Below are 22,008 nucleotides of genomic sequence, written 5' to 3'. Positions count from 1 at the left end.
TGCTTGAATTCCCTTTGCCAATTGGCATATTATCAGCTTGCTGTGTTCAAAATTTACCAATACAGTCGTAATTCAAAGTCACGTTTCCGAGGCAAAGATATAGTGGTTCTTATACATGATGGGAAATAGCTTTTGAACAATCCCATTCCAATTCCACCTTCCCCACTGGACTGTCTCTTAAGGAGATGAAACTCTAGTTAGGTAGGAAATCTCATCTTTATTACCATAGCCCATCATCAAAATGAGGCAAAAGTGTATCTCTGCGCTTCTGCCAAATCATCTACTGGAATTGGCTTGTGGGCATCATTCAACTTTGTATTTCTGTATTAGGGAGTCCTCACTTTGGCTGCCTTCTAACTTTCCATGACATGGTGGTTTAGCAACCAACACTTTACTCTGTGGGATCCCAGCCAGCAGAAATGACTCAGGAGCCTTCCCCTAAAAGAGCTGGTGGGTGCATTGAGTGCATTCTCAAAGGCAGGTGACCCCAGAAAGGGGCAAAACCCTGGAAGAAGGTGCTATAGTAAGGTCTCCAAATGGAAGGAGGCAGAGGACATCAGCAACCTCTGAACATGTAAATAGGTCTGTGACCTACCTGGACACATTTTAAGCTCTACTAAAGATTCTAATTTACTGATTAATCTGCCAGAAACTCTGATTTCCTTGTGGAAGACCCTATGTACAAATGGTGCACAAAATTCCCCATCTTTATCCAGTGGCCCTTAAATGAGGGACAGAGTAGAAGAGAATTGGACAGGCAAGGTGTCCAAACTGGTTATATATATTTGTACATGTGTGCTGATACCACACATGCACACACACATACACACACATTCACCAAAGTTACCAAACCTTCTGATAACTCCATTACTTCTTAATGGTAAAATGCAAAAGAGTACTACCTCACCCAGCCCACAACCCAGGAATGGGAGCAGGGTGAATGGAGACATCCCTGGATAGAGCTATGTTGGTACATAAGTCTCTGTAAGTGGCTTCTGGTTCTAAATTTACTCTTAAATAAAGAGAAACGGCACCCTCCTCAGCCATGACCTTTGTGGATAGGACTGAATTTCATGGCATAAGCTCTATCACAATGAATTCTCCTCTTTCTTTCTTTACTAAGCTCACATAGGTACTCTTTCCTCAGCTCACTCTCCTGGAGCCCACATGGGGAGATTCATGACCAGCCACCAACTTGCAATACTGAATCCTAAGTTTTTAATAAAAATTTCAAAATCATCTCTATGAACTCCATCAAATATCTCAGGTCAGCTCTGAGGCAGTTGCCTGCAGGAGCTTCCACAGTTTCTGTTCACATTTGATTGTTGGTTTCTATAAACACGGTTGAAATGACCACTTGACTTTCTAACACCATGACCTTAAGGCTGGGGTGCAGAATGTACCCCTCCCACATCTTTGCTACTTACCCAGTAACAATAGCCTCAGAACTCTGAGATGTTCTCTTGAAAGTCTAGGGTTTACATACCACATCTGTTAAGTAATACATTCAGCAATACATTTCCACTGCAAAATGTAGCAGCGTAAGCTATGGTGATACCACACATGCACACACACAAGTCAGAAAGTGATGGTGCTGGGAGAGGGAAAAATTGGAAAGAAGCACAGGGAACTTTTGTATATCTTTTTTGGGGTACACAAGTGTACACAATTGTCAAAACTTAATCTGAATACTTAAGATCAGTGCATTTTATTATACACAAGTTATACATCATTATTTCAACAACAAAAAAAGTAATAATGGCCCTTTCCAGGTAAAAGATGGCAACGTATGGCCATGGAGAATAGGGCAGAACAGCTGACCTCCTCCTTCCATCTTTCCCCACCACTTCTCATCTCCCCAGTCCTGGGTGGCAGCCCAGCAGTCTCCCCTGCACAGTGAAGGGGGGTTGGGCATGAGAACTTAGTGGCTTTGTCTCCAGATTGCTGGCCACGTGTGATGGCCAGGAATGCTGCAGAAGTGGCATTATATGTAAAGTGAGTTTGCATCCAGTTTCCCACTCCTCTTCTAGTGGTTCTATAGGTGGTCAGAGCCCAGCCCTCTCCTGCTCCTTAGTCATCCTTGCCACATTCAGAGCCACAGAGGACTCAATGAAGGTGGTCCCAGAAAAAGGTTCATAGAGAGAACAGTCACCAAACACCCAAAGCCAAGACATCTATGGCAACATGCCCCAGATAGGGTGGCTTCAGCTGGGATTTCTGGGGCATGGTGATGTGACAATCAGGTGCATGACATCAGTTCAGCCTAGATGCCACCAGCCCAGGGTTCTCTTTTTGCAGTAAGCCCAGAGAACTCTTTACTTGGCTCTTGGCCATCTTCTTAGCTGAGAAGTAAAGGCCAGCAGCACCTTGAGACTTCTGGCTGATTCTCATTCTTCACCAGAGAGAGGCCATTGCTCCACACTGAGTTCCCTAAAAGGCTTTGGCTGCAAGTCTGTCCAATGGGGAGCAATCCATTCCTTCTCTCCTGCACATGAGCATTACTGCATTTCCTAGGTGAGGGAATATTAGCAGGCTAGAAGTTCTATTTCCGCTTTTGCTATTCTCTGGCCTCCCACTTTAAGCATCTGTGTCTCTCCATTTATAAAATGGGTCCAATAATGTCACTGAGCACTTTTTTTTTCAGAGAAAATTTAAGGGCATTAATGAGATAATGACCACTAAGTATGGTGACTTCAGTAATAAACGGTGGTTTTGGACAGGGTCCACAGCAAGGGCATACTTTTTAAAAAATCCTTAGGGATGTGTCATGCAGAAATCCATCCACTCACTTGTTCAAACTGGAAGATTTCAAGGACAGGAGGTTTGGAGTGTTAAAATATTGAATGAGTCAGTGTTGGTTTCTGATGCTCTGCATTTGTCTATTTCAGTCTTTCTTCCCTACCCTTACAACCTCTGACTTCACTCTCTTCCTGGATGCATTCTACTTCCTGCCACTCTAGGGAGATGCTAAGATTTCTGTATCCAATGCCAAGCATAGTAAAAACGAAAAGTGGTGCCATTTAACTCAGAACTATGTCTCTCACCCAGAAGGCTCCCGAGCCAGAGGCGGAGAGTATTTTCTTCATCTTGGAGAAGGGGCCCATTGTGCTAAATTAAAAATAAGACAAAGAATCACCATTCTAGGGTCCATTTGGGGTTGGAAAGAGTGAAACCACCCCACCCTGCCTATGTATCTCCCCTGTCTCAACACACTTGAAGAAAGTGACCAGAACCATAAATAGGGGTTAAATCAAGGGAAGACTTGCTCCTACAAGAAGCCACATCTCTTTCAAGTTCCCTGTAGGATGCTGGCTCCATGGAGACTTGAATGATTGAAGGAAATCCTCAACACCACTTGTTGAATGACTCAACCAGGTAGGTGTGGCTAGGACTGAATGGGGCAGGGGCAGGCATATAGTGTCTCCAAGACAATACCAAAGCAGATGTAGGGAATTGACTGAACATACTTTAGAGAGGCAGAAAGCAGGAGAGACAGAGTAATACCTTGCAAAAAGTAGTAGCAGTGAAGAAAGAAGTAATAATGAGCTCCTGTTTGCAGAGTCTCTCAGTGCTCGAGGAGAACAGAGTACCACTTCAAGCCCTCCTGAGTCCGGGACAAGTCTAATTTTGTTTCCGCTCACCCTAGACATATAGAGACAAACCTTTCTTCTTAGTTGTTTTTCACTGCCAAATGCCCCAGAAAACAGGGCAGAACAGACTTTGTCCTCTTTCCAGCCACCCATAGCCAAGGATGACAGAAAAGTGGAGGGTACCTCCTGCCTCCTTGCAAATGTAATATAACACACACCAGCCAATCTCTGCAAAGCTCAAGACACTAGCACTTTCCTACCACCATAAAGTCAGAAGGGACCTCAGCCCCCCAAAGCCGCCCCAGCCTGAGCTTCACCTGTTGCACCTGCCCACTTGCCATGGGTTCACACCAGGAGAGAAAGTAAAAGGTCAGGTTGGGCTCTCTCCACAGCAAGAGCCCAGAGAATAGTAGGAAACTGACATTTTACAAAGCACCTCTTTCAAGCTCTCTCAGAGGTGCATAACTTTTAACTCTACCTCCACTCCCAACCCCCCAGGCTTCCTTTGCAACTCTTTCCCACCATGGATGGCTTATCGGGAGAGAGTTAAAGAAGGTGCACGACTAATTCCCCAAACCATCTCGCTTATCTACAGACAAAAAGAACAGCCCTACATGGAGACACGCAGAAACCACCGGCAATTTAGCTCAGACCTCACCTGTCTTATGCAACAGTACACACACATATACACACACACACACACACACACACACACACACCCCCGCAAGGCCAGAGTCCACATCCCCCTTTAATTCGGTAAACATAGTTTTGCGCCTTTCTTTTCCCTACGCAGAACCCGACTCTACTGGCAGCAGAGAAATAGATGTAACCCTAGTGCCAAATGCCTTGCAGAAACACACAGACACACAGGAACCAAAATGCATCTCATAGCTCTCCTTGGTGCTGAAATCACGTTAGCGAGAAAATCAAAGGAGCGAGTGCTCCGGACTCACCCAGGCTGGGGGTGGGCGGCTGGGGAGCGAGAGGAGCTTCCTGGGAAGAAAATTCTTGTCTGCTCAGGCTGGAGCCAGCTGATGCACTCACCTAGAGAGCCCACCTCTTTCCCTTCTCTTCCCTTCCTCCTTTTCTGGGAGGAAGAGACAAGGCTCCACGAAAGAAATGAAACCCAAGCTGTCAGGGCTACGGTGGAAGGAGAATGAGGAGGCAACCAAAATAAGATCAAAAAGTCAGGTGGCTTCACTCCACTAGTGGTAATTCCTTGGGTCAGAGAGGACCCCCTTCTCTCACTCTCCCTGGCTCTGCCCCTGTCTCCTCTGCGTGTTGAGCCAACAGCCTTAGCACAGTCGGTTCCTGCCTCTGACGTGAAAGAGAGGAGGAAGCCTGGGACTGCTTTGCTGTCTCTCTCTCTCTCTCTCTCTCTCTCTCTCTCTCTCACGCGCTCTCTCTTTTCCCCTCTTGCTGAAATTTCAGCAGCATGATTTTTTTAAGCCTCCGTTTTTTCCATCCCCCTACAAGCAGCCCCCTAGTGGACAGAAAAGAAAAGCATCCTAAATCCTCTTGAACAGTCCAGATTCAGGCACAGAAACACTCCCCGCACCCAACTCTTGGGGGCTGCCTCTGCATAGGCAGGGTCCTGAAGAAGATAGAGGCTTCCCTCTGACCAACCCAGATAGGAAGAGAAAGGGAGAGGATGGAAGCTTTTGCAGATCCTTTGCCCATGACTGAAGGAGAAATCCAGGGTGGAATGGGATGGGCGAGTGTTTGGGATAGAATGTTTTGGAATAAGGTCAGTTGTGGGGTTCTCAAGTGGTTTGAGGTCCTGGCTCAGCAGAAGGAACCCTCCAAAAAGTCAGGGTCTGCAGCCAGGTGAAGTATGTGTACACGTAGCACAAACCAGGCAGGGGAATGCCTCAAGAGGCAGAGGATACAGGGAGCTGGCCCTTCATCCAACTCCACAATATGGCTTTTTTTAAAGCTAGTAAGAAAAATATCTAAAAAGATATGGCCTGAGATCATCTCAGAGTTAGAGACAGAAGTGACCTTGATGCACATTTATGGAGAACCTTGGCAGAGAAGGGGCATCAAGGGGTCACTGCTCACAGGCTCATAAGGGATATCTAACATTCGCTTTTAAATGTACAGCCACACAGCCTCCCGGAAAGAGTCCTAATACTTACATCTAAAAACCTGAGTCCTAGTTTCAGACTGCCACTTGCTTACTGGACATTTTGCTTCTCTATGGCTCAATTTTACTGTTTGTAAAATGTGGATAATGCTGCCCCCTCCCTACTGAATAGGAATGCTAAAGGATTGGAATGATATAGAGACATAGAACCTCAGGATTGGCAGGGAGTTTAGAGGTAATCTTATCCAAACACTCTTCTTATATTTGATTCACCCCTGGCAAGTAACAATAGCTAACATTTATAGAGTGTTTATACCAGGTGCTAGGCACCGTTATAAGCCCTTACATGTATTAGCTCATTTAAGTCATACAATAACTCTATAATGCAGAGGCTATTATTGCTACTCTATAGACTAGGAAACTGAGTAACAGAGGAATGAAATAACTTTCCCAAGATCACACAACTAGTGAATGTCAGGGATGGAGATGGAACCTCAGCCATCTGACCCTGGAGCTTCCTCATTGAATTACCATGTTCTATAAATATACACTTCAGAAGTGACATTTGAAGTAAATAGAAGATAGCACCATAGTTATCATTGCTTTTATTTATGACAAAGTGCCTAGATTGTTACAATAAATTTATATGTGGCTGAGTTTTTAAAATAAAATATTTACCACTAGGGGTGCCAAACAAACTGTGGAAATTGCTATTACTGATGAGAATCTCCTAAGAAAATTAATTATCTTGGTGATTTGGGTAGTTTCACATATACAAAACTGGCTTTAAATCTTATAAAATTGGAAACTATTGGGTTTTAACATCAGTTCAGAAGACACATCACTCAATTTCTGTACCAGAAGCAAATTATTGCCCAGTGCCTAACACAGTGCAAGAATGGAGCCAGCAATTTGAAGAGCCGAAATGTTGCAATGCATTCAGGTAATAAGCACTCAGTGAGAAATTGACATTTTCTTCAGAATTTCAGAATTACGAATTCCTTAGCTGAGGTGGCTTACTTTTTCTGGCTTTTTTTTTTTGGATGAAAAGTGGATGAAGTAGGACAAAGATGGTATGTGACAATTAACATATCATGGTCCCTGTCCTCAACAGAGTTACCAGTCCCTCAAAGGTGGAAAGAAAGAGCAAGAAACAAATGATTACAATTCAAGGACTAAGTGCCAAGACATTGGGCAGTGAGCACATGGAAAAGACAACTAACCTGATCTTTGAGGGCTAGGGGAATTCCTAAGGCAAGTAGCATCTAAGCTGAGGCCTGAAGAATCAGAAGTCTTCCCAGCAAAAAGTGGGTGAGAGAATTAAGCTGAAGGCATGGCATGTGCAAATTCGTGGAGGAGGGAAAGGGGAAAGAGCACAGCATGAAACTTTCAAAGTATTACCCTTCCACTGACAAATGGGGAATCTGAGGCTCTTAAAAGTTAAGTGACTTGCTCAAGTTCACACATCTAATAAGTATAGAACCCAAATCAAATGCACATCTATTTGACTCTAAAGTCATCCCCTTTGTGAAGCATGATGATGTCTTCTCTCATCACTTAAAAGTGCCCACACCATTTAATAGAGTGTTTCAATAACGTAGAAGTTAACATAACCGAGTGAGGATGTAGCATCTACAAGGAAGCTGGAAGTATGATCTGTTACTATTAGATGAGAAACCCATAAAAAGGCACCAGTCAGTTCAAAAAAACGGGGAATTTAGGATGGTAGGATTTTTTTTCTGGTGGATATACAATTATTAAATGTATTGGGAAGTAGGAATATTTCAGAAGTATGGATACATTAGATACTTGCATTTGAAATGAAGATGAATGTAGAAAGGGCTAAAAGAAAGTTTCAGATTAAGTGCTCTGGGAGCCCAGAGGAAGGAAATGTCCTTCTGCCTAGGAGGGGTTATGGGAGACTTCACCTGAGAAGTGGCCATTCATCTGGACCCTAAAGAATGTAGGTTCAGGAGACTGCTCCATTGCACCTAGACATTTTATAAATAGAAAACATGAGATCTGAGTTGTCTTAATGAATAGTGAGACACTGATTAGAGGGAGAGTAGAAGATCATTGTAGACAGAAAGATGTGAAACTTTGGAATATGGATGGGTTTGGGAAGAGTAGAGAAGAAGTGAGATTGATGGATGAATTTGATTTTGGATATGTCAGGCTTTGGGAGACTGAGATTATATACTATCATAGAGCTGTCCTGGCAGTGGCTGGAGTTCTGGAGCTCAGATGAGAGATCTGGACTGGCGATTTAGATCTGGAGCCCATTTACATGGACATGATAGTTGCTGGATGGAGACCACCAAAAGGAGAGAAAACAAAGAAGACAGAGGGCAGAATCTCAACCCTATTTCCTTGATCTCCGGATCAAGTTTTATATTTCTTCTTTAGTCCTTGTGGCTGAAGTGCTTAATATCCAGAAAATAGCCTGAAAATACTTACTGATTGGCTCATAACAATAACCAAATATGTAGTTGCAGATGATATTGGGACTGAGATCAGTTACTTGTTCTTTGGATCAGTTACTGGTTCCTTGGCTTCTGATCTACTTCTAATGACAAAACCCCTCAGTCACCATTTTTTTTGGAAGCTGGTAATCATTGGCCCCTGGATTTTTGTTTTGTTTTGTTTTTTTTGAGGTGGAGTCTCACTCCTTCTGTCGCCCAGGCTGCAGTGCAGTGGTGCGATCTCGGCTCACTGCAACCTCTGCCTCCCAGGTTGAAGCTATTATTTTCTTGCCTCAGCCTCCCAAGTAGCTGAGATTACAGGCATGCACCACCTCCCAAGCTAATTTTGGTATTTTTAGTAGAGATGGGGTTTCACCATTTTGGCCAGGCCAGACTTGAACTCCTGACCTCACATGATCCACCTGCCTCAGCCTCCCAAAGTGCTGGGATTACAGGCATGAGCCACCTGTACAGCCGGCCCCTGAATGTTTGTTTTCTACCTAGCACTACAACCCCCAAGCTCTCCTCCACCAAACTGAGCATCTCCTTAGGCACCCAGCTATCTCCAGAGAATCGGGAGCCACTGTGTGGTGAACTATCTTGGTGGAATTTCACAAGGAAAATCCATACCATGACCAGCATTCCAGAAAGCTCTTGGATCAAGAGTACTTGAAGTCTGGACACAGGGACTCAGGAAGTGCAACTGTGTCTTTTTGACAGAAAAGGGAAGGGAACCTAGGATCCAGCTTTGAGATATGGCAAGTACAGAATGGCCAAGGGAGCCCTCAATTCCTAGGCTAACCTAGGCCCCCATCTTGCCACTGTTTCCATGAGCCTAGAAAGACAGGAATTGCCTACACAATTTCTGACTTGCAAGCCTGTGTTCACCTGGCCAAAGCTACGTAGGATTATAAATTATTGTCCTTTCATCCTATGAGGATACAAACTTCTTGGGGGCCAGAACAAGGTTTTCATTTAGGAAGCATCTAGCACTGCGGGTCTCAGTCCATTCCCACTCCTGGACTGAACCTGGGAGAGGGAGGGTGTTGGAAAAGAGAGAGGGAGAGAGGGAGGGAGAGATGGAGCTGGGGGAGGGGGGAAGAGAGAGAGAGAGAAAGACAGAGGGAGAGAGAAAGAAAGAGAGAGATGGGCTTCCAACAAAGTCTGCTAGGTTAAGAGAGAAAATAGAACGGATAGACTGAAGGTTCTTCCAGGTGGAGACACTATTTGGGGGGTAATTTTCTCTTTTCTCTTTCTTACCCCAAATATTTTCCCCATAGCGAAGGTAAGAAGGCTGAGTACCCCATGCAGTCTTTACACATGACTCTACCCACCACTGGGAAAAAGAGCCCTGCTATGAGCTGCCAACTGTGTGCCTCTACATCTCCTTACAAGAGCATTCACCACCACATTCTGTAGGTAGTGGGCTCAGGAGTGTTAGGCACAGAGACCCAGGAAATAAATGGCTTCCCTAAAGCAATGAAGCAGCTCAGCCCTGCCGGAAAATCCCAGCACTAGGGGAGGGAGTACAAGAGGGTACAGTGTCCCAGAGTTTCCCATAGAGCCCTGCACGCACTCCCATGCACAGCACCTGAGCATGTGTGGACTAGGGGAGCCTCTGCAATGGCTGGGAACTCACGCTTTCCCAGCACCTACCATACAGATAATCAGAGGTCAAATGTTCACACCATCCTAAGGAAGCTGCCTGGGGAACTCCCAGATGTTTAAAATAGGGGTCTAGGCACAATGTGATACTCACAAGGCCCACGAAGAGAGTGAAGAGCAAAGAGCAGACGTTGCCAACAGTAGTCAGACTTGCCTAATGGGCACTTCCTAAAAGTAGCCTAACTCAGGAAGGACAGCCACTCGTTAGGACATTGTGGGGGCATTCAAGTATTAGCTGGGTGGTTTCAGTAAATGACTTGTTTACTCCCTTCCAACTGAGATAATGTGGGGTTGTGCTGGACTAATGGCTAAGAGGTTTACTTAGAAAGGACTATTGCAAGACTTGGGGCTTCTTTTCTGGGAAGTGGAGGAGGGACTTCTTAAAAATGGCAGTGAATAAGCTGCTAAGTACTGGGTTAATTGTTTTAAAAGACAAAAATAAAAAGATGACCATGAGGATAGTGTAATTCAAATGCCTACCCTCACAAGGAGCTAGAGAAGGCCCTTTATCCCTAAAGCCAGGGCTGAGCTGGGTTCTGTCCCAGCCTGACTCAGCAGGACTTGGTGACCTCATTGCACAATAGGGATGATGTCTGGGAAAAGTTCCGGAGAGCCAGCTGCCTGCCACAGAGACAGGAAGGTTGGAGTTACAGGCAGGCAGTGGCTAGGGGAGGGAGCATGAGAAAGTGGCCACAACAAGCAATGATGAGCAAAAGGAACCTGAATGGTGGGGGGACTTGCCTGAGCTGGAAAAAAAGGTGGATGGTTGTACAGCTCCAAGCTCTGCCAGTCCAGGAAGAGCCAGGATTTTCCTGCTATGTTAGTGGAATAGGTGGAAAGGGACCCTACCCCTGCCCCAAATCTCTCTCCTACTCTGATCCCACAAGATAGTAAACACTTTTATGGTAAACTATGACAGCTAGCACTTTGCCTGCTGAATATCTCTCCCCAACCCGTTTTTCTAGAATTGGAACCTGCCCATCCCCCACCCCAGGCACTAACTCGGCCATTTGACCTAGGCCTGGCCAACAGAAGTTCCCCATTTCTCTAGACACAGTGATGGGTTCAGTGCACATGTCCCAGGCAGGTCCAATCAGGATCTTTCTCAGAAATTAAGAAAGAGAAGCTCTCTTTCTAATGGGCTTCCCAAGTAGGGACCATGTAAGCCCAGAGTTGACCACAGTCATCTTTCCTAGCTTTATGGCGGCAGAATCCTATCCACAGTAACAAATAATGACATCAATACCCAGCAGAAAATAGAACCAAATACAGAAAGAAATGGAGTCCAGACAATGTTGTTTGAGCTCCTAGATCCACCTATCCCTGAACTCCTAGGTAGGAGAGCCAATGAATGCTCCTCTGACTTAAGCTACTTTGTGTTGGGCTTTTGTCAAGCTGGCTTACCTTTTAAGTCTTTGAAAGTCCCTGGAAAAATTCAAATTCCCATTAGGTGTATGCCTTTAGCCAGGTGAGAAACACCTAAATGGGAACCCAAGAACCAATAGTTGCCTGGGCCCTGGGAGCGGGAGCAGGAGCAGGAGTGGAGAATGAGTTGGGCATTCAAAGAGGAAAAATAAACACTTCCTTCTCCATCATTCTGCTGGGGACAGGTACTGAGGCCCATGTGCTTTTCCTGGGGAGTATGGAGAGAAGGTCCAGTGGAATTGTAAGGCAGCCATTGCTACATCTGAATAGAAGACAGGGAGTTGTGGGGTGGGCCTACCCAAGAGTACACACTTGTTATGAAGCTTGTGTGCTTACTGTGCTTTCCAGATGGAAAGGCGCTGTACCCAGGGCCAGTTACTGTTGGCATCATGAGGCTCTGCTGCCTGCTTTGTGGAGTGCCTGCCTGGGTGAGGATGGCAGTCCCAGGCACTGTGTCCATCCATGACAGACCTGTTCTCCTCCACCCCAGGCTCCCAGCATGGAACATCTCCTCTGAATACTTCTCAATCCTTTTGGCTCCTCTATGGGCACAGCTGGCTCAGAGGGCTCTGAGCAGCATCTTTCTATTCTGGGAAACTACAGCCACGAGCCCATGTGAGCAAGTTTGCACCATCACGCTCTGAGACCAGAGTCCTGCCCTTTCTCCTCCTCTGTGCTTCAAGCTTCTGCATGTAGTGTGCCTGGCCCACTGATCCCTGCCTGGGGAGGGTGGGGTGCTGTGTGATGGAATGCTAGCTAGGGAGGGATGCGACTGAGCCCCAGCTCCCCAGCCTGCCTGCCAGCCAGAAGAATCGTTATCTACATCCAAGAGTGAGCCAGGCTTCCCACACTAAATTAGCAAGAGCAAAGCAGATGTCTCCCTTCAGTGCAGCAAAGGATTATATGGGATAGAGTCAGCTTATTTCCCCTTATGTTACAGATAAGGGCAAGTGTGGGGATCAGAGTAGCTGCCTTTCCTGGCCCAGGACCACACCATGAGTGGGCAGACTAAGGTCAAAGCTGCACTCACCCCCAGCCTGGTTCTGCTCTTCCCTGGCTACCCCAGGCAAGGTTTCCTTCCTCATAAACTTCTGACTCTCATTTTGCTCTTGGAGCTCTAGTATTCATTTCTTATGGTCTCTGAAGAAGGAATGGAGGCTATATTTTAGGTTTCATCTTCTTTTGTGTTGGCCATTTTGGAAACTTCACATTCTTGCCCTGTCTGCCCCCTTCCCCCACGAGCCCACTCCCCTGTGGGAGAGCTCTTGTCTGAGACACTAAGCCCTCTTCTCTTCTCTAGATGTTCTCCCCTGCTGCAGTGCATACGAAGTTCCTCATCAGTAGCATAATGGAGTTAACGCCGTTTAATTGTTTGTGTCCCCTCCAAAATTCATGTTGAAACTTAATCCCCAATTTAACAGTATTAAAAGTGCGGCTTTTAGGAGATGATTAGGCCACAAGGGCTCCACTTCCATCATGGATGGGTTAGTACCCTTATAAAGGGTACGGAGACAGTGAGTTTGAACTCTCTTTGTTCTTCCATCCTTTCCACCATGTGAGGACACCGAGCGCAAGGCTCTATCTTGGAGGCAGAGACTGAACCTCCCTGTGCTTTGATTTTGGGCTTTCCAGCCAACAGGGCTGTGAGAAATAAATTTCTATTATTTATAAGTTACTCAGACTCAGGTATTTTGCTATAGCAGCACTAACAGACTGAGACAGAGTGGAGGGGCCAGGGTCCTTGCTGGCTTGTCATTTTGTGATCTCCCACCATCTTCAGCTTCTCAGCCTGAGTTCTGGCAGGTGAAACCTTCCCACCTGAGATGGCCAGGTTCACACCTCCCTCTCTTTAGCACTTACACTCACTGCAGGTGGCAGACAATAATCGAGAAAGCATAGCTTCCTACACAGCCTGCCTGGGTTTGAATTCTCGCTCTGGCACTTACTCTCTGTAAGTTTAGAAAGTTACTTTCAGTTTTCTTGTGTGTAAATTGGAGATCGTCACCAGATAGGGTGGCACACACCTGTAGTCCCAGCTACAGGTGGGGAGAGGAACTGCGGGAAGGGGGTGAGGGTGAGGCAAGAAGGTTGCTTGAGCCCAGGAGTTCATGGCTGCTGTACACTATGATCCTGTCTGTGAATATCCACTGCACTCTAGCCTGGGCAATATAGCAAGACCCCATCTCTAAAACAGATAAATAAATGAATTTGATATTATAATCTTCCCTACTTCATAGGCCAGCTGTGCTAATTACATGAGTGCATTCATGGAAAGCCCTGGGATGGCGCATTCTGCTGCAGAGTGCTTCATTCATGCTAGCTGTTATTCAGCAAACATTTTTGAATGCATATCAAAAGAAAAAACACCCTACCCTTGCTTTAACTTGAGTTGGTCCTGACTTTATGTGTAAACCTCCTTTTTGGGGTTAGCATCTGCCCCCTTGCCTCTTGCTTGGCTGAACACCAATGGGACTCTATGGCTTTGGCTCTCTGGGGCTTTGTCAGGTTGTACCAAGAAACACCTCTGAGATGAAGGAGGTAGGAACCTAACCTGGGGTGTAGCAGAACTGGGTTTAAACTTCTGTTAAACCACTTATGAGATGTGCAGCCTCTGGATAATTCCTTATCCCTCCATATCTCAATTCTTCCTTCTGAAAGAAGTGGTCATCATGGGGACCCCCTCTTGATGGCTTATCGATCAGAGGAAATCACGGATGAGTGTTTCAAAAGCAGTGTCCAAAATGTGGTGGAAACTCAGCAGGGTGTCGAGGGTGAAGGTCTGCGGCACATGCCCGATCCTGCTCCCTCCCCACTCAAATGCCACCCCTCAAAGAGGTCTTTCCTGACATCCCCTCTAAAAACGGCCTCCCCAAGGCCCTTCCCAGCACTATTTTTCTTAATACCCCTAACACCAGCTGGCATTTTATATTTCATCCTTCCATTTGTTTATTGTCAAATTCTCCACTGCACTGACCCTCTCAGAGGGCAGGCCCTCTGCCTGAGTCTTGTTCCCAAAGCCTAAAGCAGTACCTGGCTCATGCGGACATATTCAATAAATGTTGCCACTTGAGAGCGTATTTTATATCCTAGTCATTTTTGGTTCCCTCATGGCATGTTTTATGGCAAGCGGCAAGGTTTTGAATCCAGCAGAACAGGATTTAAAACTTGCCTTTTCTACCTTAAGAAATGAACTCTGAGCTCCTGTTCGTCCTTTTGTAAAACAGAGAGAATAATATTTATACCACAGGGTTATCGTGAAGATGAACTGAGATGATGGTGTCTAGAACAGTGACTGACACACAGAGGTAGCTCACGAAACCCTTGCTGAATTGGTAAGTGCAGGAAGGAAAAACGGAAGCAACTCCCCCTTATCTGAGCCCCCACCTGCCCCACCTTTCTTTCCTCGCTCACGTCCTCCTTCCTTCCCCTCCCCGAGGCTGGCACACTGGGGACCCTGCTGATCCTACAGCCATAGGCATCTGTCTCTCTGAGTTCCTGCTGGCAGCAACAATCTGGATCAGCATTAGAAGTTATTACCCTTTAAAGAAAGGGTCAGCCACTATTTTAGCTCAAGTGCCACAGATAGGAAACAAATTTTGCCAGAGGCACCAGAGTGGCTGAAGGAACATTTTTCCAGTTTTCACAAAGGTGTTACCAATACCCATTGGCACTTTGGCTTTATGTTTGGCTTTTCTAAAAGGCCATTAATATTCACTTCCTGTATCTCTTTTTTCCTTTTTTCCAATCTATGCAAAGTCATTCTCCTTCTTCTTTCTTCCATTTTTTTTTTTTTTTTTTTTTTGAGACAGAGTCTCGCTCTGTCACCAGGCTGGAGTGCAGTGGCACAATCTCTGATCACTGCAACCTCCGCCTCCCTGGTTCAAATGATTCTCCTGCCTCAGCCTCCTGAGTAGCTGGGACTACAGGCACACACCGCCATGCCCAGCTAATTTTTTTTTTGTATTTTAGTAGAGATGGGTTTTCACCATGTTGCCCAGGCTGGTCTCAAACTTCTGAGCTCAGGCAATCTGCCTGCCTCGGCCTCCCAAAGTGCTAGTATTACAGTCATGAGCCACCATGCCCAGCCTCTCACTTCTATTTTTATACCTCTCCTTTTTTTCGGCTTTTGTCCTTTTCTTCTTTCCTTAAGAAGCAAGCCTCCTCGCGCTAGTCTCAGTGCCGTGTATTACAACCTTCTCTCACTGGTCCCTTACGCCCAACCCCATCTTCCTTGCTCTGCAGGTGGACAGAATATGGTAAGATTTCAGTATCTGGACACAGGAGGAGATAGAAGACCCAACATTGTGAGGCCTACATCACTGGAGAAAATTGATCCTACTAGTCTCCATCTCTCTCTTTTCAAGCTGTCAGAGCGAAAGCACTGGGTTATCCCTGCCACACAATTTTCTCCATTATCCTGTTAATAAGTAGAAAGAACTACACAGTTAGAACAAATACAAAGACAATGTACTCTGTGGGGCTTCTGAAAGAAGGCATCAGGGTTGTTGGGTCTGGGCTAGTTTGATTTCATAGTCTTCTCAGCCCTGTCCAAGAGTCAATCTGTAAGACTTCTGTAAACCACACACAGGCAGCTCACAGAGCACAGGCTCTAATCTTGGTGTTCAACCAGGGACCTGCCACTCTCCCTAGGGTCAGTCACCCTACCCTTCATCATTCATATATAGCCTCTTGAGTTTACATTTTCTCTTCTGTCAGATGAGAATAATAATCTCTACTCAGCTCTGCACCCTTTAGAGCCTGTTCCGGGGAACAAATGTGAGGCTGCAGGCTCTAGGCATTTGGAAAAAGGGTGGGGAGGGGCTTCAGAAAAAGTCTGTAAATGCATCCTGCTTTTTTCCCTGTTAACACGGGTAAATGGAGGTCCAGATCACATTTTTTTTTTTGCAAATTTGAGGGAAGCCCAGATTCAGAGGAGCAAGTCCCATCTGAGACGGAGTATTTTCTCACTTGGAATAGCACAGTTGGAAGGTGTCAACTCAACAGCTCAAGTCAGATTTTGAATACACTTGGCCTCAAGGCAAGCTATTCCTTCCTGTATCAGCATCCCAGCTTCACACATCCCATCTGAGCTGAGCCAGGGCTGGATCTCAGAAGACACATGCTCCCCGGGCCTTTGCTCAGTCTGAAGTCAGGGGCCTAGCCTTTGTCAGAATGTGATATGGTGCTGGGTGCCTTGAAGTGACTGGAGTCCATGGTACTTTGAACCTGAATGTGTCAGCCACTTAGGAGTAATCCAGAGAAACCTTTTTCTTAAAAAGAACAAGCTGAGTGGCCCTGGATTTTAAAAAATGAAAAGTGTTTTAAATGACACAGATATTTAGGCTAAAGGAGAAAGTTAGAGGAAGATATATTAGGAGAATATATATATGCACATATACAAATGAATACATTATTATGAGCCAGGCATTGTGCTAAGCACTTTACATGCTAGATTTCATTTATTTAAATGCTTAAGAAGAAAAATGGAGGAAAAGAGTTGTCTAAGTTGCTGAGAGCATACATTTATCCTGTACCACAGAATGAAGATGAATGAAAAGCCCTGGTAAGAAAGTCGGTAAAAGGATCCTACACAGAGACCATTTTTAGTCTGGGCTGCTAGCCAGAGGTATCTAGAAGAAAGGAAATAATGAACTTGTAGAATGTCAGAGCTGGAAAGAGCCTCAAAAATGCATCTTGTCTAACTACCGTCTGTTCCATCTTACAGATGAGGCTGCCGAGGTCCGAAGAAGGGAAGTGGCATATATCCACCGTGACACAGTTGGTCGGATCCAGTGCCCACTTCTCGGCCAGGGATCTTTCAGAAAAATCTAACAGGGTCCTCAATCTCTTACCAGCTAGATTTTTTTTTAAATGACTGTTCTAATGTTGCCCAAGCTGGTCTCAAACGCCTTGGCTCAAGCAATCCTCCTATCTCAGCCTCCCGAGTAGATGGAACTACAGGCACACAACCCTGTGCCCGTCAGCCAGATTTTTAAGTCACCATATTTCATGGACCAGAAAAGTCATCTCTCCTGGAGTGTTGTACATGTCTCTGCTATTCACTTGTTAACCTGTGAATGAGTAATCACTATGTGTTGCCATTGCCATGCATCACATAAAAAAGTCTCTTTTTGCTGATGTCCAGGCTTACCAATCCAGCACTAGAAGTGATGTGCCCTCCTTGGCTTCCTAACGCATCTGCTCATGGAGACAGCCAGCCAGCTTCATCCTGGATTATGGTCCCAATGTCTTTATTGAGGTCTGGCCCCTAAGCGCAAGAAAGCCAGGCTTGGCATCTGCCATTTGAACCTGCTTGTGTTTCTTGGGACCTTAGATTCACAGGACATTCAAGCTGATAGGGAGCCCACGTGGTATCTGGCTCAACCCCACCAATTATAGAGCAGCAAGATGACTTGCCAAAAAGTGGCACAACTAGTTAAAAGCTGTGATGCCAGTGCCTCTGCTCACTTCCTATAGGAAAGTACTAGTGTTGATTATGGTCATGTACTGGTATAGATCACTAGTACCAATGGATACTGGGAGAGTGTCACTGCTGGAACCACAGTATGAGGAGAGAGGAGTGGCAGGAAAGAGCAGCATCCATGCAGCCAGATGCTTGTGCACTGCACACCTGGTCAGGCAGGCTACAGGAGCTCTGCTGCCTTGCATTTGCCCAGAGAAACACTTTACCCTGTGCAACTCATTTACATCTCATTTGACCTTTAGGAAGGACACAGAACAATAATTCTCAGCTCCACTTCCCAATAAGGTTGTGGGAAGTGGCTCAAAGATAAATAATTGATATCAAATAACAATATGATTTAAGTTTAATATAAATAATAAATGATAATAATGTAGTATCAAATAATTGACTATGTTCACACAGCAAGTAAGTTATGGAGACTGAGGTCCCATATCTCTAGGGGTGCGCTTCCTACACAATAATTGCCATGATAATAAATGACACTTATTTAGCATTTACTAGATGCCTCGCACTGTCATTCTAAGCTACACAAACATATATATATGTATATATGTATGTATACATAACTTCTCATTCATTCTTCATAACAGCCTTTTTAACGTAGGTACCCATTTCATAGACAAGAATATCAAGAGATTAAAACAAAGTTCAAACCAAAACCATATTCAAATAGCAATACTTTGTTCAGGGATTTCAGCTCATGGAATCTGCCCAAGACTCAACGCTCTTGAATCATCAGTTGTAGGCAGAACTTTCCTTCCCTCATTGCCTTCCACCCAACCAAACACACACAGTCTCTTCATTCCAAAAAGGAGCTAAACTAAAGCCCAGAAGTTCTATGAACTTTTTGTTCCTGGGTTGCCCAGGATCTCTCATTTTAAGCTTAATAATAGCAAGAGGAAACCTCTGGGTGCGGCGGCACCACTTGCTGGGCTGCACAGCCTGGGCGAGCATGTCCTGAGAGTGGGGAGGCGGCAGGCCGCTCCAAGAGCGCCTCCAGAGGCCGAGCAGGGAAATGGCAGGGCCCAAGACTCCTGCAGCATGGGCGAGATGGGGATGCGCTTAAACAACAGTGATATTAAGAGAGTTTGATTCGAATCTAGAAAGCAATAAACTGAAATCTTTAAATCCATATAATGCCCCACAATCAAAAACCAAATTATCTGGTATCAAGAGCAACTGAGTAGATAGTAAGTACAGGCAAGCAACGGGTGGGTGGTGGAGTGAAAAATCCAGGGTGGAAAGAACATGCCGGTCAACAGGTGGGAGAGAGAAAAAGCAGGATAAACAGAGGATTTGCAAGAATGCCCAGGAGAGAAAATGAGATATTTGAGTAGAGCCGAGCTGCAGGATGGGGGTGGGATCGGCGTTTGCTTCCTCAGCACAGCATGATCAGAGGGTGCCAGCCTCAGGGACAGCGGGCTCCATGTTCTGCTTCTCCAGGTCTGGGATTCTGTTACCGCAGGGAAGAGCTTTTTCAGGAAAGGCATGCTGGAGGGACATGTGTCCTGTGATCGGTGTCAAGAGTGTGGTGCCATCCCTAAGGAGAGGCTAGAAATCAAAATTATAGCTTTAAAAATTGAAAAAAAATTATTTTCATTTCTATTTCCAGGTCACTAAGTCCAATAATAGGATCATTCACTTCTCAATCATGCTCAACCCCAGGCATCTGCTCAGTTCATATGTCTGCAGAATGGAAGAAATATGCAACCTGAATATCTACTAAAACCATGACAGGTTCTTTCTTTCTTTCCTTTTTTTTTTTTTTTTTTTTTTTTTTCTGATGGAGTCTCGCTCTTGTTGCCCAGGCTGGAGTACAGTGGCACAATTTCAGCTCACTGCAACCTCTGCCTCCTGGGTTCAAGTGATTCTCCTGCCTCAGCCTCCCGAGTAGCTAGGCTACTCACCTAGCTACTTTTTGTATTTTTAGTAGAGACGGGGTTTCACCATGTTGGCCAGGATGGTCTCCAACTCTTGACCTCATGATCCGCCCGCCTCGGCCTCCCAAAATGCTGGGATTACAGGTGTAAGCCACTGTGCCCAGATGCAGGTTCTTCCTTCTACGCTGAAGAGCTCACATTCCAAATTTGTCAGTAACTGTTTTTTTGTTTTATAGAATATCTCACACAGTAAGAAGCTCAGAGCTTCAGACAAGTGAGGAGATAACACTGCATATGTAATTCTGTCAGAATACCAAGCCAAGAGTTTGTGATGCTGAGCTGAGAGAGCATAGGGCCTCTCAGTGTTACTGAGGGTGTGTGTGTGTGTGTGTGTGTGTGTGTGTGTGTATGTGTGTTGTGCATCTGTGCATGTAACCCATGGACAACAGGGAATATGAAGTGGTCTACAGTAGACACTGGTGGGCCTGTCCCAAAGGTGTCACATGTGGCGTGCACATGTTCATCACCATCCCTGAACCAATCTGGAGAAGCAGGGTCCTGTGACTGTCTTACTGAAGGCTCCCACCCAGGGCTTCACTCTATGTACAGGGAATAAATCAAGCTTAAGGTAATGAACTGCTGTGGGCAGGTAACAAATCTCAGGGGAAGATGGATCCCTGTGGGCTACATTTGGATGTGCAAAGCCACCAAAAGAATAATAAACAAGGAGGGACATTCACAAAGACATAGCCCTGAGAACAAGGAGAGTGGGGGCTAAGATGTACCAAGAGGGGATCCTGATGAAGGATTAAGCTCCTTGGGTAATTTTCTTCCATCAGCTAGGTGAAAAATGGCACTGAGCTGCAGCTCTAAGTTTTCCATTCTATGAGATAACTCCATCTGTGCTTCTTTTCTAGGGCTGTGGCAGCAAATTACCACAAACCGGGTGGCTTAAAACGACAGAAATGTATTGTCTCATAGTTGTGGAGGCTGGAGGTCCAAACTCAAGTTGTCAGCAGGGCGGTGCTTCCTCTGCAACCTGTGGAGGGAATGCTCGCTCACCTCTCGCAGCCCCTAGTGGCTGCTGCCAATCCTTGGCATTTCCTGACTTGCGGCTGCAGCACCTCAGTCCCTGCCTCTACTTCTCCATTTCCTCTCTTTCCGCCATGTCTGTCTGTGTCCAAATTTCCCTCTCTCATAAGGACATTTTTCACTGGATTAGGGCCCAATCCCAATCCAGTGTGACCTCATCTTGACTTGACTACATCTCTAAAGATTTTATTTCCAAAAAAGGTGACAGTCACAGGTAATAAACATGTCTTTGAGGGGACACAATTCAACCCATCTCATCACCGATTACCTTAGCCTTTTGGTAAACCTCACACAGCCTTGAGTTGTACTGTGAAGAGACAGAGACAGAACCACAGAGGAAGTGTAGCCTGCCTCCTACCCCTCTCCACTGTGGCAGGAGGGAGGGGTTCTATTTAAACCAGCTTGGAAGATGCTGTGAAGAGCAATAGCAACTGCCTCATGTACTCCTTCTCTTCCCCAATATAATTTAGAGGGCAATGACCCTTAGAAGGGATGTGTGTGTGTGTGTGTGTGTATGTGTGTGTGTGTGTCCCATTTGCACTGGTCTTATTCCACCTCCATCCCCAGGAAATCATAAACCTCTTGGGAACAGAACGGTGCCTGGTTCCTATGTGTACTCTCTATATTCCAGGTGCAAGCTGCTGCACTCAATAAATATTTGTAGAATTGAATGGAATGAACCTAAATTGAGTTGTGGGGAACAAATTATGCCAACACTCCTTTGGCCTTGGAAAATAAAAAGAAGGGAATTTGTTAAGAGAAAGGCCAGGGCTGGGAAAGGAGAGAAAATGATTCCCCCGAAGTACTGATGAGGCCAGCCATGTCGATAGCTCTTCTTCTAGCATGTTATTAACTTTTCAAAGGTTCCACCTCTCTTTGTCCTCTCACTAAGGACATCTGTCCAGCTCTCTCTCTATGTTGTTTGAAATTATAAAAGTGTCACCTCCACCGAAGACCCTTCTGTTACCACATGACTGCTGGTGTCCCTCATGCATCCCCCGCAATGATGCTTCTATCACTGTTAGTACCCGAAAAGTAACAGTGCTGCCACTAACGCCCAGCTCACACCTCTGCAGCATCACTGACTCCAACCAAGCACCAAGGCCACCACCACTACCACTGTCACCAGCTTTCTGTGGAAGCCAGTACCACTGCCCCAAGCCTGCAACTCCTGTTATCAAAGCTGCTGCCAAAGCAGCTGCCCCCAGCCCTAAGGCTGCTGCCATGCTGGGCTCTCCATGCTTCTTGGAGAACATAGAAATACTGCTTCAGGTATCTATAATGCCTGTCTGGCAGCCCCCTCACCCTAAGGCCCAGCACAGGA

The 22,008-nt window shown here is 45.7% G+C and overlaps 1 protein-coding gene across 1 annotated transcript in view; it reads right to left on the bottom strand.

Annotated features, from left to right (window-relative positions):
* TNR (tenascin R) overlaps nucleotides 1-4,978 on the bottom strand; it is a 434,051-nt gene extending 429,073 nt beyond the window's left edge. Inside the window, exon 1 of the mRNA XM_024251170.3 lies at nucleotides 4,544-4,978. The gene's annotated coding sequence lies outside the window, so the exon portion shown is untranslated. The remainder of the gene's footprint in view (nucleotides 1-4,543) is intronic.
* Between the last annotated feature and the right edge of the window lie 17,030 nt (nucleotides 4,979-22,008).

The sequence above is a fragment of the Pongo abelii genome, chromosome 1 (assembly GCF_028885655.2).
Source record: "Pongo abelii isolate AG06213 chromosome 1, NHGRI_mPonAbe1-v2.0_pri, whole genome shotgun sequence".
NCBI lineage: Eukaryota > Metazoa > Chordata > Mammalia > Primates > Hominidae > Pongo > Pongo abelii.
Note: the sequence above shows the minus strand (reverse complement) of the source record. Positions and strands in the feature narration are given on the sequence as shown.